Source organism: Nicotiana tabacum, chromosome 7, assembly GCF_000715075.1.
Source record: "Nicotiana tabacum cultivar K326 chromosome 7, ASM71507v2, whole genome shotgun sequence".
NCBI classification, from domain to species: domain Eukaryota; kingdom Viridiplantae; phylum Streptophyta; class Magnoliopsida; order Solanales; family Solanaceae; genus Nicotiana; species Nicotiana tabacum.
Genome location: NC_134086.1, coordinates 78,530,623 through 78,549,831, shown reverse-complemented (window position 1 = coordinate 78,549,831; position 19,209 = coordinate 78,530,623).

The following is a 19,209-nucleotide window of genomic DNA, read 5'->3' as shown; positions in this document are numbered from 1 at the left end:
GGCATCTGGTTCCAAGACCCAAGGACAGATCAGTAATTGGAACTAAATGGGTCTTCAAAAACAAACTTGATGAAGATGGAACTATTACAAGGAACAAGGCAAGGTTGGTGGTTCAAGGTTATAGCCAAGAGGAAGGCATAGACTATGATGAGACCTTTGCTCCAGTTGCAAGGTTGGAAGCAATAAGACTCCTCATAGACTTTGCTGCATATATGGAATTTACTCTTCACCAGATGGACATCAAGAGTGCCTTCCTAAATGGCTACTTAAAGGAAGAAGTGTTTGTCAAACAACTTCCAGGGTTTGAAAGCAAGGAGTGTCCGGATCATGTATACAAACTAGACAAGGCACTCTATGGATTCAAGTAGGCTCCTAGAGCATGCTATGAACGACTATCCAAATTCCTTCTTGAACATGGCTACAAGAGAAGTAAAATTGATAGCACTCTATTCTTGAGGGAAAAAGGTAAGGATCTTCTTGTAGTACAAATATATGTTGATGACATAATTTTTGGGGCAACCACTGAAAAATTAAGCAAGGAATTTGCTAAACTTATGGGGAGTAAATTTGAAATGAGGATGATAGGTGAGCTTAATTTCTTCTTAGACTTACAAATTAAATAAAACTCAAATGGAACCATGATCTATCAGTAGAAATATGAAAAAGAGTTAATTAAGAAGTTTAAAATGGAAGAATCAAATGAAATAGACACTTCTATTGCAACAGCCACAAAATTGGACATAGATGAACCTGGTTCATCTGTTGATCAGAAGTTATATAGGGGTATGATTGGTTCACTTTTGTATCTTACTGCCAGCAGACCTGACATTGTTTTCAATGTAGGGCTTTGTGCTCAATTTCAAGCAAATCCAAACAAATCCCACTTGACTGTTGTCAAGAGAATATTGAGATACTTGAAAGGCATTGTTGATCACTGTCTTTGGTATCCAAAAGGTAGTAACTTTAACCTAGTGGGATTTGCTGATGCTGACTATGTAGGTTTCCTTGTGGATAGGAAGAGCACCTCAAGTATGGCATACTTCCTTGGTTCATGTCTTGTGTCATGGACTACTAAAAAGCAAAATTCAGTGGTCTTATCCACTGCTGAAGCTGAGTATGTTGTTGTTGCTTCCTATTGTGCTCAATTGTTGTGGATCAAACAACAGTTGATGGATTTTGGTATTGAAGTTGGTTGCATCCCTATTTTTGGTGATAACAATAGTGCTATTAGAATGACTAAGAACCCGATTCATTATAAGAGAACTAAGTACATAGATGTTAGACACCATTTTTTGAGGGACAACTATGAGAAAGCAATGATTACTATAGAATTTTGTGCTACTGATAAAGAGATTACTGACATCTTCACAAAAGCACTGAGTAGAGAGCACATTGAAAGGAACATGTTAGAATTAGGGATGATTAAGATCACTTAATGGGACAAGTTCGGAATGCACAATGAAAAATTGAAAAAAAAATGAAAAAACAAAATTGGTTAGAAAATCTGGAACTTGTGTAAGTATCTAGATTAATCTTTGCTCAGTTTCATACTGTAAATAGTATACTCATGTGACATGTGTTAATATGACTCACTGATCTCTCACAAAATTTTCTCTATTTTCGTAAATTGAGGCATGATCAAGAGGATTCTTAGTGAAGAACCTGGTTCATCTGAATAACGAAGTATGTTTTCTACACTCTGCACAATTAGAAATATTAATATTTAATTCGTGAGAAGAGTTCTACCTATGTTAAAAAACATCAGAAAAACCTATCCTTTTGAGTTTGAACAGTTCCGTCTCTATTAGAATTCTCACCGCATAAAATGCCTAGAATCTAGGGAAGCTTAACCGCTCATTCAACCTCAAATTTTAGGTTGATTAGACTTCTAATTGACTAAAAGCTGCCGTTAGACATTAATTAACCATCTCTCTTTAAAAACCATCATCACCATCACTGCCACTCTCATAATTTTCTAAACCGTCAATTCTCTTTCGTTTTCTACTCTTCTCTCGTCCAAAAACCCAATTCAAAAATCCTCTTCCAGGATTAGCAAAGATGACCAACCCCCAAGATAACCTAGGCAGTCCTCCACCACCTACACCCCTCAACCTAGCACAACCCCAACCTAGGAGAAGGTGGATAAAGATGCTTGCTCGCAAAACTGTGGCTACAGGTGCTCTTTCAAAGAAACTAAACGCCAAATTAAAGGCTAGTCAAGCCCAAGATTCTGAAAATTCTGATGATTCTTTCAAGTCTGCGAGTGAGGGAGATGGAACTGAGTCTTCTAATTCTGAAAAAGGGCAAAATCCCCTTTCTGAGGTACATTCTATTTTAGTTGAAAATTTAGAAAATTATTTTGTTCTGGTTAGGTCTGTTATGAATGTGGAAATTCCTGAGTCAAGAAGGAGAGGAGGTAAAAATAAAAGTGAAAAGGAAAAGGAGAGTGAGGATGTGAGTAGTGATGTGAGGGGAAAAAGGAAAGAAATGGTTGATTCCTCACCCACTTCTGAAATGGTTAGACCGGCTATCTCTGGTAGATGAAGGGCTGTTGAAGGGCTGGTCAATCTCAGTTCACATGTAGATGAAACTGGTTCATCTATTGAGGAGACCCTAGCAGACCTTCTGAAGGAAATGGGTGCAAGCTATAACCCCAAGAAAAAGAGAACCCCAACACCAAAAGCTCTTAGCACTGAAAAACTACCAATAAAAGGAAGGCTACTTCTCCAACAACTGCTGAGATTCCTCTACCAAAAGGAAGGGCCACAAGGAGTAAGTTGAAGCAGAGTGAGGATGAGTTACAAAAGGCTATGGCAGAAAGCAAGAAGAAAAGAATAGACAAAAGGAAAGCTAAGGTTGCAGAGCCTGCTGAGGCTGTTGATGTGGATGTGATGGACCCCGGTCCATCAAGATGAACATGTGACTGTGGATCTGGAGGTTCAGATCTCTAAGCCAAATAAAACCAAGACTTCTTCAAAGAAGTCTTCATCTGTTTCCAAGGCTATTGAACCTTCTTCTTTGGAAAAAAGAACAAGGTCTACTATGAAAGCCAAGCAAGTTAAGATTACTGAGGAAGAAGATTGGAGTTGTGAAGAAGAGGGTGAATCTGACTATGAACAAGATAAACTGTCCAAGTTTGTCAAACAAAAAATCTTGAAGGGTAGACTGTTGAAGGATTTGGAGGAACCAGGGATGGTTTGGCTGGTTGATGCTCTAGTTGTTCAGGGCTGGAAGGACATGGTCCTTCAGTTGGATGGAAGGCTGGCAAGAAATGAGGTTATTGAGTTTATGGCCAATGTAAAGGTCAAGGATGGCAGAGTTACCAGTCAGGTGAAAGGGGTTCAAGTGACGTTTGATGCAAAAGAGTTGGGTGAAATCCTTGACATTCCTTCTGAAAGGTATAATGACTACACGAGGTAAAGATGGCCAAGTCTGGACTCCCTTCCTACTGCCATTACCATTGCTAGGAATTTTTGTGATGTCACAGAAGTGAATGAGGCCAAGGTTGTGCATAAAAGTGAGATGAAGCCTTGCCACAAAGTCCTATTTGAATTTGTCAACAAGTGTTTGCTGCCTAGGCAGGGAAGAAGACATATTGCTAACTATATGAATTTGGTTTTGATAGAGTGTCTTGAAAGTGGAAGGCAGATCAACTGGCATGCATTTATGATCAAGTTACTTGATAGAGTTATCAATGGCTCCAAGGCCCATGCTACTCCTGATGGGTTTATTCTCACCATTGTTCTTTATCGTTGCAAGGTGACACTGAAGAAGTGGGAGATGGCCACAAGCAAAGACTATTTTGGAATCAACACTTTGATTGCTTGTGACTATGAGATCAATGCCATTCTTAATGAACCTGGTTTATCTAAAAAGACACATATCAATAGCAAGGTCAGAGCTCTAGTGCAGGAGAGTGGGGCAAAGGATGCTGAGATAGTTAGGTTGAAGGCTCGTTTAGCAGAGGTTGAATCTGAGAGAGATGCTCTCAGAACTGAGCTCACAAAGGAAAATGAGAAGAATGATGGAATTCTTCAAGACATGATGCACCTTCTCCAAGCCAAGACCCAACCCTCTAGTTCTTCCAAGCCTTAAGTTCTTTAGCCTTCATTTCCTGAACCTTGTCTAGACCTTTCAGTGACCCAATTTAGGGATTTTTCTTGTTTTGCTCATATTTTGACTTTTTTTGTTTCTTTTTGTGGATTGTGGAAGAATCATATTCTCTATCAATGAAGTTTGTTGTTTTTGCTCTTGTTGACTGTTTATATTTCCTTTATAGTTTAAATATGTTTAGTTGATTACTGATGATTAATCCATGATTGCACTTGCAGTTTCCCTAGTGGCAATGAGTAATTGTTAAAAGTTTGGGAATCACACTGTGTTTATGCAACTTTTCGATGATGCCAAAAGGGGAAAGAGATATTGTGCTTTATATTCTGAATAAGTGATGTTTATAACCTAATGAACCTGGTCCTTAATGATAAGTAACAAAATTTCTAATTTTGCATTGATGAATAAGCTGAGTTCTGACATGGCCTAAGTGAGTGAAAAGCACAGAATTTGTCATCATCAAAAAGGGGGAATTTGTTGGCCCAAGTAAAGGAAAATTTTGAAGATTGACAAAGGAACTCAGACATAGACCAGGTCCATCCAAGTGAAGCACATATATGGTCAACTCAAGCATGTGAGATGCACGTGAAGGAGATAAAACTAACTTACCAGAAGTGATATCTCCTGATCCTAATCAAAAAGGTTACATATTGGATAAGAAAAAAGACTCCTTACGTAAAGAAAACACGAAAGACAAGGATAGATTAGAGATTGAGATCAACTAGAACTCTTCCACCAAGGAAGAGTAGCATCAAAATTCTAGTTAATTTCTATTTACTAACTCCATAAATATCAATGTTGTTATCTTTTACAAGTAACGCACATAAGCAGAAGTTAAACGTGAATTAAGTTCTGACAGGACCTAAGTGAGTGAAAAGCACAGAGTTTGTCATCATCAAAAAGAGGGAATTTATTGGCCCAAGTAGAGAGAATTTTGATGATTGATAAAGGAACTCAAACATGGACCATGTCCATCCTAGTGAAGCACAAATATGGTCAACTCAAGCATGTGAGAAGTACGTGAAGAAGATAAACATAACTTACCAGAAGTGATATCTCCTGATCTTGATCGAAGCGGGTGCATATTGGATAAGGAGAAAGACTCCTTACGCAAAGAGAACACGTTTAAGAGAATGATAGAGTTAGAGGTTGAGATCAACTAGAACTCTTCCACCAAGGAAGAGTAGCATCAGAATTCTAGTTAATCTCTATTTGCTAACTCCATAAATATCAGTGTTGTTCTCTTTTACAGGTAATACACATAAGCAGAAGTTAAACGTGAATTGAGAGCAAAATAGCAAGGCAATTTCGCAAGCAATTTGTGTGTGATTCAAGCGTGCAAACCTGAAGCTACTTGAACTAGATAGAAGAACCAGTTCCAAGTGTCTGTATTTTATTCTAGTTCAATTGTAGTATGTATTTTCATATTGTACCTTTCAGATTATCGAGAAGCAATTGTATTAGGTACTCAGAGTTATCAAGTTAGAGTTAACTTGAAGTTGTCACAATAGTTGAGGTTGTGTGCTACAACGAGATTAGAGTTAATCCTAGGTTTACAAAAGAGTTTTTGTAAATGCGATTTTTGGCTTAGTGATTTTTGTGGAGAGTTTGAAAAAATCATATGGGAAAGTAGGTCATGGTTTTTTCATCTTTTGAGCCAGGTGTTTTTCACATAAAATTTATGTGTTCTTTAATTTCTGTACTTGTTATTCCGCAATAGTAGTAGTTGGAACACATAGAATAACCAGGTCCTTCTATAATCAGGTTAAGCGAAATTTAGATACCACACAAATCACCACCTCCCCCCTCTTGTGTGGTATTGAAGTATAAAACATCATTCCTTTTTTAATTTATTGTGATAGCACCACTGCTATTGATAGAGTACAAAATTGTTATTACAACAGTAAATCCAGACCTATAAGGAGAAAATACAATATTGTGTGATATTTGAAAAGTGGTAAAATTGATGTTGATTATGTGATAATTTTGTAGATCCACTAACCAAGGCCTTGGCAACAGAAAAAGCTTGAAGTACATCGGGAGGGGGGGGGGGATTGAAGCTCATATACTCATCAGTCATATATGAGGAAACCTAACCTGGAGACTAGAGATCCTATAACCAAGTTCAATGGGAAGAACGAATCATATGATGGCTTGATTTGAAATGCACTATTCTTATTATTGTTTCATCCCTATGATGTAAGTGCATATATCCTGTAATGATTCGCGAGGTTGATTTTTATTAATTCTTAGTGAAAATCTGTAGCTCGTATGAGTGGGGTGTTAGAGTTACAGGAGCACCCTTGACAGATTTCACCTATATGAGTGTGAAAGTAGGCCGCTTCCTATGAGAATTGGGCTTGTTCTCAAAAACACTCATGAAAATCGAGATAGCACAAAGTCGTAATGTGCTGGTTAATAAAGCTCATGTCAACACCTTGATTATTATGTGTAAGCAGTGATACTTTATTTTCCTAAAGCAGTCATAGTTCAAGTCTGAGACAACTACTGACTCTGGAGTAGAGATCGTTGTTTTACTAAGTGGAGGTTCAATACAGAACACACCTTCATTATGCATGATAGTCTCCCTTCGACTGGTAAACTCTCTTATTTTAATATTAAAATGAGTAGGGGAATGTTGGTATTTGTGCATTTTAACATTAAAATTATAACAGTAAAATCTAAATTTCCAACTTATTCTCTACAAAAGAGAATATTATTTTTGTTGAAGGAATGTGTTCATCTTGGTGGAGCTTTGGACTCAACAACTTGTCCAGAGTTTGTTCGAGTCATACGACGTTGTTGGGTTGTTGTATCATGGAGAGGACAAGTCAAGAGTATTACTGCTGGACCGGTGAAGATACTACCGCAGCAGGATTGAATCTCCTTAAACAGAGCGAGATATCCGCGCCTCAGCCTGAAGAATATTTATTTACTTTTCTACGTCATATTTTTTTAACTGTAATTACTTGTAATTTCACCGACAATAAACATAAAGTTATTACTATTTTTAACTTTCATATCTGTAGCTAAAACAATTCTTATTTCCTTTAACTCTCTCTTTTTTTAACCTTTTAGAATTTCCATTTCACAATTTGAACTCTATTGAATTCCAGAATGATCTGGCAGCAAATTATATCGTTCAGCCTGTTCAACCAAACCTGCATTCAAGAAAACTTAACAAACTATGAATTCCAGAGATTTCTAGGGCTGGTAAACATCACTATGGCTAATCAAAAGAAATGATGTAATGATTTATCAAAGACAGTAAGACCCCACAAAAATATTGATACAGTTATTTTAACTGGAAATTTTTAGCTCGTTTGGCCAAGCTGCAAAAATCAGCTTATTTTAAGAAGTGTTTTTTCAAAAGTGTTTTTCTCAAAATTACTTTTGGTGAGAAGCAGTTTATGTTTGGATAATTAGTTTGAAAAGCACTTCTGAGCAGCAATTAGTGTTTGGCCAAACTTTAAAAAATTACTTCTAGGTATATTTTTCTCAAAAATGTTTCTCAAAAAAGTGCTTTTGGAGAGAAGCTATTTTTTTCTGCTTCTCCAAAACTATTTTTGCTTCTTCTCAAAAGCACTTTTTTTCCTTCAATAAGCTTGGTCAAACACCTCAATTTTTGGCCAAAAGCGCTTTTGGCCAAAAAAAATACTTTTGACTAAAAATAAGCTTGGTTGTTCTCTTCTCATTTTATATTAATATCTTTTCTTTCTACTATCACACATGGACCACCTGCAGATTTTAAGGTAGTGGATGGCAATTTGGTCTTGGAAATCAAACTTTCAGATCTAGTAGAGCTGAAAAATTTAAATACACATGAATACATAACGGGCTTCATCGTATATCGTATATAGTATTATTATTATTAATTATATTGATAATACAGTTTTTTATTGTAAGTTATCACTTAATCAAAATAAATTAATATAATTTGATGCAAATATCAACTACATGTCAAGCTTTACATAGGATATTATGCACAAGAAACTGTCCTATATAATGTTGCTTTTCATTTCGAAATTCTTGGGAATGTGTAGTAAAAGTTGGTTTGAAATATCTTGCCTGCGTCCCAAAAATAAGGAAAATATCTTGGCCAGTGCACATTATTATATGCGTTAATTAAATTAAAATTTAAATTGGCAGGTGCAGCTTCTGTCATTTATAATTATTAAAGAGTCCACCATCTTGAATGCAATGGAACGAAGCATCTAGGACCTGCATTAAGCAATTTTTTTTTTTTTTTGTACTTTATATAATCTCTTGGAAGAACAGCTTACTCAACCGTTCCGGGCTGCCAGTTGATTTGGATCGAATCCTCCCTCAATGCCTTCTGGGTTGAGCTTGCCGTATAGGCCTTGCCTAATGCGGTTTATATTCCATGTGTGATTTGCAGACTATTACAATGGAGGAAGGTTTACCCAGTGCGCACAAAATGCTCATTACAGAGTGCTCACCCGAAAGTAGAGGCTATGGCAAAGCGGCTGCGGGTTTCCCGCTTCCCAAAAAAAGAAATAGCTTACCCAAATCGAGTATTATTAGGTTAAACAAAAAATTCGATATACGACTATCAATAAAATAATAAATAAATTGAATAGATGACCTGTCTCATAAGTTGTTTCGGTTAATAACTCTAAACAATTAGGATTACTATTTATAGTAGTATTCGTTTGCTAAAAATGGACGTTAAGAGGGTTTAGTTTATATCGTGGCAAATAATTCCAAAAAGGGGTTCTGTACTTACTTGGATTATATAAAAGTAGTAAGACTGTGTACGGTGAAATCGGAGGGTGCAATTTCTCATTATCAAAGTAGCTCAGAAGACCATCTCGAAGTTTCGAGGCTACAAGATTATAATCGAGTCTCCTCCCTCAAGGATCGTCGACACTCGGTCTTAGGATAATGTTGACCACGGTCACGGTAGAAACAGGGATTTCGAAAGGCACGTGGCTAGGGCTGACAGAGCCTAGAGAGCTACTCTAAGACCCGAGTCAGGGTATCATCTAGTGGTCACATCTCCATATCTTTGTTAATGGTTGTTGTATTATAGATGGGATTTGTCTCCTATATAAAGGAGATCCCTATCACTTTGTAAGAGTTGGTCACTTCAGTTGCTCCTAACGAAAATATATAAGAACTCTCTATGTCACTCTCAAATATATTCTCTTGATATTTTAGCTTTTATTTATTATCTTCATATTTGTTCATCATTTATTGCTTATCATTGGCCATAAAGAGTTATATTTAAATTCCTCATAACTGTTAGCCCTACCTCGATTATCCTCAACAGTTCGTGGTCGAGCCCCGGGATCGACCTCGAGGCCCAGAATCGACAAGCCCGAGGTCCCAAGTAACTAGCCTATCAGTTTGGTTATAGCTCCCTCCATAACTTTATGTCGTCTCTAAATCTCACATATATAGCATTAACTACTCAACAAACTAGCTAAAAATAGATCACGTATTTTTAGAGTCCCATCAATAAATTTAATTGTTATTACCATTTTCATGGTAAATAGTTTGGCGCCCACCGTGGGGCTAAAAATAATAGTGATTATTTTCTTGCTGATTTCATCACACAACACAAGTTATCTTTCACGTTTTTTCTTGTCCAAGATCTTCGATTTCAGGTCAACGTGTCTAACTCAGTGAACGGAGGCGAAAACAACAATCTCAAGGACCACGAGGAGAATAGTGTGGATGTTCCGGGTGTTGGTTTGCTGCTACAAAACCTTGGGAATGCACCAGAGCCAGTCTCTATGGACGCAATCTCACGCGACGCCCAACGGGTCGATAATGGCCCCTGATGAGGCCTTATATGGGAGGCAGTGTCGTTCTCTAGTTGGTTGGTTTGAGCCGGTAGAGGCTAGGTTGTTGGGTACTGATTTGGTTCGGGATGCCTTGGAGAAAGTCAAGTTGATTTAGGATTGGCTTTGTACAACACAGTCTAGACAAAAAATTTATGTTGATAGGAAGGTTCGTGATGTTGCATATATGGGGGATAAGAAGGTGTTACTTAGAGTTTTGCCCATGAAGGGTGTGATGAGGTTCGGAAAAAAAAACAAATTGAGCCTCGGTATATTGGTCCTTATGAGGTGCTTGAGAGGATTGGAGAGATGGCCTACAAACTTGCATTGTCACCTAGTCTATCGGGTGTTCACTCAATGTTGCATGTTTCCGGAAGTATTATGGTGACCCGTCTCATGTTTTAGATTTCGGCACGGCGCAGTTTCGGAAGTCTTATCGCTCCTTTTATGCTTATTTGCGATTATGTGATTTGCTGGGGTGGTTGGATTGGTTCTAGGGAGGTTTCGGAGTGGATTGGGGCACTTAGTCCCAAGTTGAAGGCTTAAGTTGAAAGAGTTGACCGAAGTTTGACTTTTGTGTAGACGACTCTTGAATGGATTTTTGATAGTTTCAAAAGCTTCGTATGATAATTTTGGACTCTGGCATATGTTCGGATATTGATTTGAAGGTCTGTAGGCCATTTTAGCTTGAATTGGCGAAAATTGGAAAGTTGAATGTTTAGAAGTTTGAAAAGTTTGACCTAGAATTGACTTTGATATCGAGTTCGGATTTCGGTTCCAAGACTTGGAGTATGTCCATTGTGTTATTTATGACTTATGTGCAAAATTTAAGATCAATCGGAGTTGGTTTGATATGATTTGACCTTAGTTTTAGAAGTTGAAAGTTCATTAGTTCATTAGGTTTGAATTGGGGTGCGATTTGTGATTTTGCTGTTGTTAGATGTGATTTAAGGCTTCGAGTGCAAGAGTTTAAGTGTGTGGCGTTGATATTCGGCTAAAAGTATACACATTTGTATGCACGACGCCTCAGATTTTACTTGAATCTCGTCTATTTTTATGTGTATTGTAATTAGTTGAGCTTAATTTTTACGTTTATATGTGTAGGAATCGATTGGGAGCAACAAGGGATGAATGTGTATGAATTGAAGTGGAAAACGAAAAAAAATTGAACGAGGTGCACGCCCATCATCAAAACTAGTGCTAGGCGCTGCTTGTAGTGCTGGGGCATGTGAAACAAGAGCAGAAAGAAGGTCCAGCACCCAGCCTAGCGTGACGCATTGGCCAGGAATCTCCGTCCGAGATTTGTCCTATTCTGCCCGGGACAAGATTTTTTTGGTCCTACACACGCCAACTCGTACAAAGTGCAAAAGGGTCTTTAAACCTAATTTTGAGGGGAACAAGACACTTTGGAGGCAAAACGCATGTTGTGAGCAAGTTGAAGCAAGAATTAGAGAATTCTTCTACTATTTATTTTTGGAGTAATATATAATTACCCAGGTTGAGCCATTTTACCAGATGCACTTTTTATCTTTGCAGGGTTCTTATAAGCCCCCTATAAATATATTTGAAGTGAAATCATTACTCCTTTTTATGCTTATATGTAGCATGGAGAATATTTTGCACCTCTAAGTAGCGCTGAGAGGATAAAACTTAGCATATTTAACGGAGACTTTTCTTTTATTTTTTTCTCTTTCTTCCTTTTGCTTCTCCCACATACAGCCCGCCACCTTCATCCTACATAACCACCATCATGTCATTAGGTTTTACGTTAATTATCAGTCATTTTCTTTTTTCTTTTTTTGTTTTATTTTCGTTTTGTTTAATTAATGTTTAACCTATCCTAACCTTTCCTCCTTTGATTTTTTAAAGCCCAAGGAGAAGATGTGAAAATTGGAGACTGATTTGAGTATTAAAATCAGAGTTTGAGGCTTCGAGTTGGAGTCAAATAAAAACTTTACTAAAACTGACGAATTAGGGGGTGGGGGAAGTGATTTGGTGATGGGCTTAGTTGGAGAAAAAGGAGAAAAGGGTTGAGAGTGGGAGTGATTCGCTGGAAAAGGAGGTTGGGGAAGAATGAGGGGTGGCGGCTACATCAATAATGGCGGTGCTATGGGCAGAGGTTACAGGAGAAGAAGAAAGAAAAAAATGAGAGAAAAAGAGAAAAAAGGTAAAATTGTTATGAAATAAAGACTATAAAGTAAAGACAAGTATAGAGAGAAACTGATATAGTATTCGAATTCAAACTAATGTACATAATGAACTAAAATCTCTTCTATTTATAGAAGAAAGGAAGCTGCTCCGTAAGCTGCTACTACAAGCTGCTGTGTAAGTTGCTACTACAAGCTGCAGTGTAAGCTACTATAAGCTGTTGTGTAAGCTGCTACTACAAGCTGTTGTGTAAGCTGCTACAAGCTGCTGTGTAAGCTGCTGCTGTACCAGATATGGATAATCTTCTACTGAGAGCAATATTTATCCATAACGGAGTACTGAATGGATAAGCTTATTATACCCGGTATGGATAATCTTCTACCGGGGGTAATGTTTATCCATAACTGGGTACTGAAAAGATAAGCTTATTATACCCGATATGGATAAACTTCTACTCGGGGTAATGTTTATCCATAACCGGGTACCAAAGTGATAAGCTTCTTCGTGAAGCTTATTTCCAATATATTACTAAATAGATAAACATATTTACGGTGGAGTCCCATATGGATAAGCTTCTTCAGGAAGCTTATTTACAACGGAGTACTAAATGAACATCCATAATATAATATATTTATAACACTCCCCTTGGATGTTCATTAAAAGATAATGTGCCTCATTAAAACCTTACTAGGAAAAACCACGTGGGAAAAAAATCCCAGTGAAGGAAAAAGAGTACACATATTTAGTAAGACGCATTGCTAGGTGCCTCATTAAAAACCTTATAAGGAAAACCCCATGGGAAAAACCTTAGTAAGGGAAAAAGAGTGCATCGCGTATTTTACTCCCCCTGATGAAAACCTTGTTTCAAATATTTGAGTCTCCGTGTAGGAGAAGAACTATATCTTGCTAGTAAATTAACAGAAAATGCTATGTCAGGCCTTGTAGCATTATCAAGATACATTAGTGCACCAATTGCACTAAGATAGGGTACTTCGTGACCAAGGAGTTCCTCGTCCTCTTCTGGAGGTCGGAACAAATCCTTATTCACTTCAAGTGATCGAACAACCATTGGTGTACTCAATAGGTGCGCTTTGTCCATGTAAAAGCGTTTTAAGACTCTTTCTGTATAGGCAGATTGATGGATAAAGATCCCGTCTGCTAAATGTTCAATTTGCAGACCAAGACAAAGTTTTGTCTTTCCAAGATTTTTCATCTCAAATTCTTTCTTAAGATATTCAATTGCCTTTTGGAGCTCTTCTGGAGTTCCAACAAGATTTATGTCATCAACAAAAACAGCAAGTATAACAAATTTTGATGCCATTTTCTTTATAAAAATACATGGACAAATAACATCATTTATGTAACCTTATTTCAGCAAATATTCACTAAGGCGATTATACCACATGCGCCCAAATTGCTTTAAACCGTACAAAGATCTTTATAATTTGATCGAGTACATTTCTCAAGACTTTGAATTATATGCTTCGGGCATTTTCAATCCTTCAAGGATCTTCATATAGATTTAGCCAAATAAGTCATATAGGTTAAGACTTGTATCTAAATGGTACGGCATCTTCAAGTGTCTGGACTGCTAGTCCGATCCTCACAATCGTTTACAATATTGTGCACTATATTGTATTAAATGTATCGTCGACGATCATTTTGTGTCAGTTCCGAAGCGACATAACTTGTGGAGATCTCATCACTTTCTTTATTTTCAGGTACCTGAACCTTTTCGGGAGTTTCATGAAATGTTATGTCGTGGGCTCTTCTAGAGCTTATTTCCTCCTCATTATGATCATTTCGATCATTAGCTCCTACTATTTTTCAAGGATTGTTACCTTTGGAACCGATTGGTCTACCACGCTTCATGCGTACAGTAAACTCTATCCTTCAGGGACTTTAATTTTAATAGGAGCATTTGCAGCTGAAATATGATATTTAATTTTGGATCAGCAAATGCTTCTGGCATTCGACTTGAATTATCTTCTAAGTGAGGATCATGATAATTCGATTCATATAACATATTTTTCAACTGTTTATTCCATCCCCTAAATGTTAGAAAAACTAACATATATCCCCAATCATCTTTGGGAAACATATCTTTGTGTATTATGGTAGAGAAATTAATCATATACCACGCAACAAAAGATAGTAAAAATATTTGGTTTCTGATCCTAAACCAATTGTGAAGGGAGGACTTATCATATATTGTTGATCTGATGCATACAAGTGCTGCTATATGCAATTTAGAAAATCTTAGACCAACACATGAAGTTTTGTTCTCATAAGCAATGGTTTAGACATTAATAGGAGGTATTCAATGCTAAACCAGCTTGGATATAAACCAGCATTATCAAGATGAACTGTCTTGATTTCATAATCTGAAAATTATGCTCTTAATCGAGAAAAGCAATTCCAAATGCCAAACTGCAGGTTGACAATAATTACACATGTAACCATCTCATATATGCACCTATAAGTGGTTCACATGATAGGTGAACGGGCCCATATTCACCTTTTATATATTTCAGAATCAAGGGTCTTAGTACCAACTTTAGCTGGTATAATCAATTCATTATGAGAACAAACAACACATGAGAATTCTTGAAGAATCTTCTAGTTCTTTAGTATATGCTAATCTGAATTCTCAAATAGCTCATTTAAAAATGGCAAATGAAAACTTCAAGTTTATCATGTCATGTACTATCTCTTAGTAAACTTCTGGTTTACTATGGCATAAACTTTTGCTTTAGTAAACTTCTGGTTTACTGTGATACATGATATAGTACAAATTAAAGAATAAGGCAGGTAACTTCTCACATACATATTATTTTACCCCCTATGATTGTGGAAACATGAAGATTATCAATCTTCCAATCATTTGTAGTGTCAATATGATAGCCATTTGTATTAGTAAACTTCAGGTTTACTACAACATATGTTTTGACCATAATCATATAATATGAATGACATATTTGTATATAAGCTCTTCGAGAGCCTTAATTTATTATCCACAATCTAATATTTATCTGGCACTACTGGTGTCATGTATTCTTTAGGCAAACATTTAGCTCTTCAGGAGTTATTGATACATTTTGTACTATCAAATATTGCTCAGACACTGTTGGTGTCATGAGAGAAAATCACAATCAAATAAACAATGTATAACAATTGTTTAAGCACACGAAAACTCTTCTTCATAATATTTTTCCACTTCAGGAGGCAATTTCAACTGTGTTACTTCTTCAGGAGCAAATTTAAAATACGAAATATTGAGTATATATTCTCTCAATTATATTAACTCTTCTGGAGGTGAATTGTAATGTATTCACATCAAGAGCGCGTTCATATTTACCCGACTTATTAGTATTGTCACATTCACATCAGGGAATGGATTAATATTATCAAAAGTTCTCATCCTTCAGGAAATCGAACATAATTATCTGAATGCGCATTAATCACATAAAATTGTGATGCCTCAACCTCTTTTAAAATATTTACTACTTCAGGAGCAAATCGAGACGTGCATTTAATATAGAGAATATTTATGTAGCTTATCTTCAATTGTAACTATAGAAAGCCTAAATTATCACTTCTGGTGATCATAGACATATACCACTTCTGGTAGTTAACAAAATATAATTACAATAAGATGTATGAAATATAACTACTTCTGGTGGTTGTATATTTCTTGCAAACTCTGCTAGAGTTTAAGTTGATCTAATAATACCATATTCTTTAAAATGACATAAATAAGATATATTATAGTAAACATCATTATCAAATCATAATTTTTCTTTATGTACAACAATTACATAACCATACTATCTATTACAAATAACAGAAATTAAAATATTTACATTTCTACAGATTCACCACCGATTACATGACTTTTTTCTCCTTCTGGGAGTGCAAAGTAATCAGCTACATCCAAATGCATGAAGTCTAAATTATCTTCAGAAATAAAATTTGCTTCAGCATTTTTCTCTGTCTTCTTCAGGGAGGCTTAATAAAGCTCAACCAGGTGCTTTGGCGTACGACAGGTACGTGACCAGTGCCCTTTTCCTCCACATCTATAGCATGCATTTTCTACATTTGGCGCTTGCACCGCTTCATGCTTTTGTTCCTTCCTTTTCCACTGCTGGTGGTGAGAAGGCTTCTTTGGTGCATTATTATTACCATGATTGGGGTTTCTTCCCCGACCACGGTCATGACCACGACTGGGGCCACGACCTCTTCCACGTTTAGCTTGGTGGAAGTTCGTCTCATTCACTTCAGGGAATGGACAAGAACCAATAGGTCGGTTTTCATGATTTTTCATTAATAGCCCATTATGTTGCTCTGCTATAAGAAGATGTGAGATAAGTTCAGAATACTTTTTAAATTCCATCTCTCGATATTGCTGCTGCAGGAGCATATTCGAGGCATGAAAAGTGGTGAAAGTTTTCTCCAACATATCATGATCAGTAATATTATCACCACATAATTTTAATTGGGAAATAATTCTGAACATAGCAGAATTATACTCACTGATAGATTTAAAATCTTGTAGCCTTAGATGAGTCCAATCATAACGTGCCTGTGGAAGAACGACCATCTTCAGGTGGTCATATCTATCTTTCAAATTATTCCACAGTATGACTGGATCTTTAATAGTGAGATATTCCATTTTCAGGCCCTCATCAAGGTGATTGCGTAGGAATATCATTGCTTTGGCACGGTCTTGGTTTGATGCCTGATTTTTATCCTTGATGGTGTCTGCCAGACCCATCGCATCAAGATGAATTTCAGCATCAAGCACCAAAGACATGTAGCTTTTGCCCGATATATCCAGGGCTACAAATTCAAGTTTAGAAAGATTTGACATTATTTAGGAAAAGAAAGTTCTTACCTCAGATACTTTCAAAATATTTGCTCGAGATGGTAGAGCTTCGTGCTGATAACGTGTTATGAAATAAAGACTATAAAGTAAAGACAAGTATAGAGAGAAACTGATATATTATTCGAATTCAAACTAATGTACATAATGAACTGAAATCTCTTCTATTTATAGAAGAAAGGAAGCTGCTCTGTAAGCTGCTACTACAAGCTGCTGTGTAAGCTGCTACTACAAGCTGCAGTGTAAGCTACTATAAGCTGTTGTGTAAGCTGCTACTACAAGCTGTTGTGTAAGCTGCTACTACAAGCTGTTGTGTAAGCTGCTACAAGACCAGATATGGATAATCTTCTACTGAGAGCAATATTTATCCATAACGGAGTACTGAATGGATAAGCTTATTATACCCGGTATGGATAATCTTCTACCGTGGGTAATGTTTATCCATAACTGGGTACTGAAAAGATAAGCTTATTATACCCGATATGGATAAACTTCTACTGGGGGTAATGTTTATCCATAACCGGGTACCAAAGTGATAAGCTTCTTCAGGAAGCTTATTTCCAATATAGTACTAAATAGATAAACATATTTACGGTGGAGTCCCATATGGATAAGCTTCTTCAGGAAGCTTATTTACAACGGAGTACTAAATGAACATCCATAATATAATATATTTATAACAAAAATGAAAAAATAGTGAATGAAAAACAATTAAAAGTAGTACTTAAAACTGACGTGGCATCACCTGGTTGGTGCGTGTGTTTCACATATTTGTGTGAAACTGGTGCTCGTAAAAAAAGGGGTAATAGTTTCACTTCAAGCATATATAGGGCCATAGGACCCCTGCAAAGATAAACGGTTCATATGGCAAATTGGTTAAACCTCAATGAGATAATTATATATTATCCCTTTATTTTTCTAAGTACTTTGATCATTCAAATACTTATGAATTTATATGATGATTATGCATGGCTAAGTCCTTTTATTTTGGAGTTCTGTTTAGCCATGAATATTGATGTTTGATTACTACTTTTGCCTTTAATACAAATTGCTATTATACAAAATTTTGTACTTAATTGCTTGATTGTTTGGCCAACAGTCATGTTCTATCAACTATCTAGATTTTGCTTGAAAAAGTCATTTTTAGATTAGAGAAGAGTTAAAAGAAAGCATGATCTTATCAAAAATTAGGGGATGAATTTAAAATTATACCTAGTCCCCATGTTTAATTGAATATTGTGATCTTAATGCATCTTTGATATATTAATTCCACAGAAATATAGACACTAAACTATCCTGGACAGGCGCATAGTAATACGATAGAATACTATGAGAACATATAATTCGATCAATTAGCAACCATAAGTGATTCGACTTGAAGGAGAATTAGCTAAGACTCAATAGGATTGGTGAATCTATTACAACCTCAGAATATTCATCTCTGCTGAAGTAACTCTAAATAATAATTATCTAATGTCCTAAATTCTCGTTTTACTTTTACATCCATAGTTTAGCAACAAAAAACTCAACCTTTGATATGCTTGGTTAAATAACGATTTTAGTTGAATTAGTAGGGTTTTTTACAAGTCTTTGCGGGTTTGGGAACAACAAACATTCTAATGTCAATCGACATAATTATGAACTTATCCACATTTGTAGCTATCTACGTATGAACACTACTTTTGGTTTAAAAGAACAATACATAAAAGAGGTTTAATTATAATCCAAAGAGAACAAAAGCTGGAGTATAGACCAAGACAAATGATGATCAAACGTTTAATATTCATCAATTAAATAGAAGTAGGGAGTAGCAGTACTAGCAGTTAGTAAATTGGGCAGTAAGTATGAAGATCTGCCATGCAATGGAATGAAGTGACAAATGGAAGTGGGAAGAATGCACTAGATGAAATGTTCAGACAAGTTTTATCCTATATTATCTCTGCAGAGGAAGTAATAACTTAGAAGCCAAGATCTAAATTTTTATCCTTGCATATATGTGGTACAGCAGATGGAATGCATAGGCAGTTGAGTTCTGGTATTTGGGACTATGTCCAAGTTCAGTTTTTCTCTGGTCTTGTACATAATTCTCAGTTGGTAAATAAAAATTTTCTTAAGTCACCAAAATGGGTAATTTTGTTGCTGTGAGAGATAGACAGAAATATTTTTCCATCCGTTCCTTTGAATTAGAAGGAAAAAAATTCTCAATCCAAACCAAGCCAGCGACATACTTAGTTTAAATGGATAAGTATATCCCCAAAAATT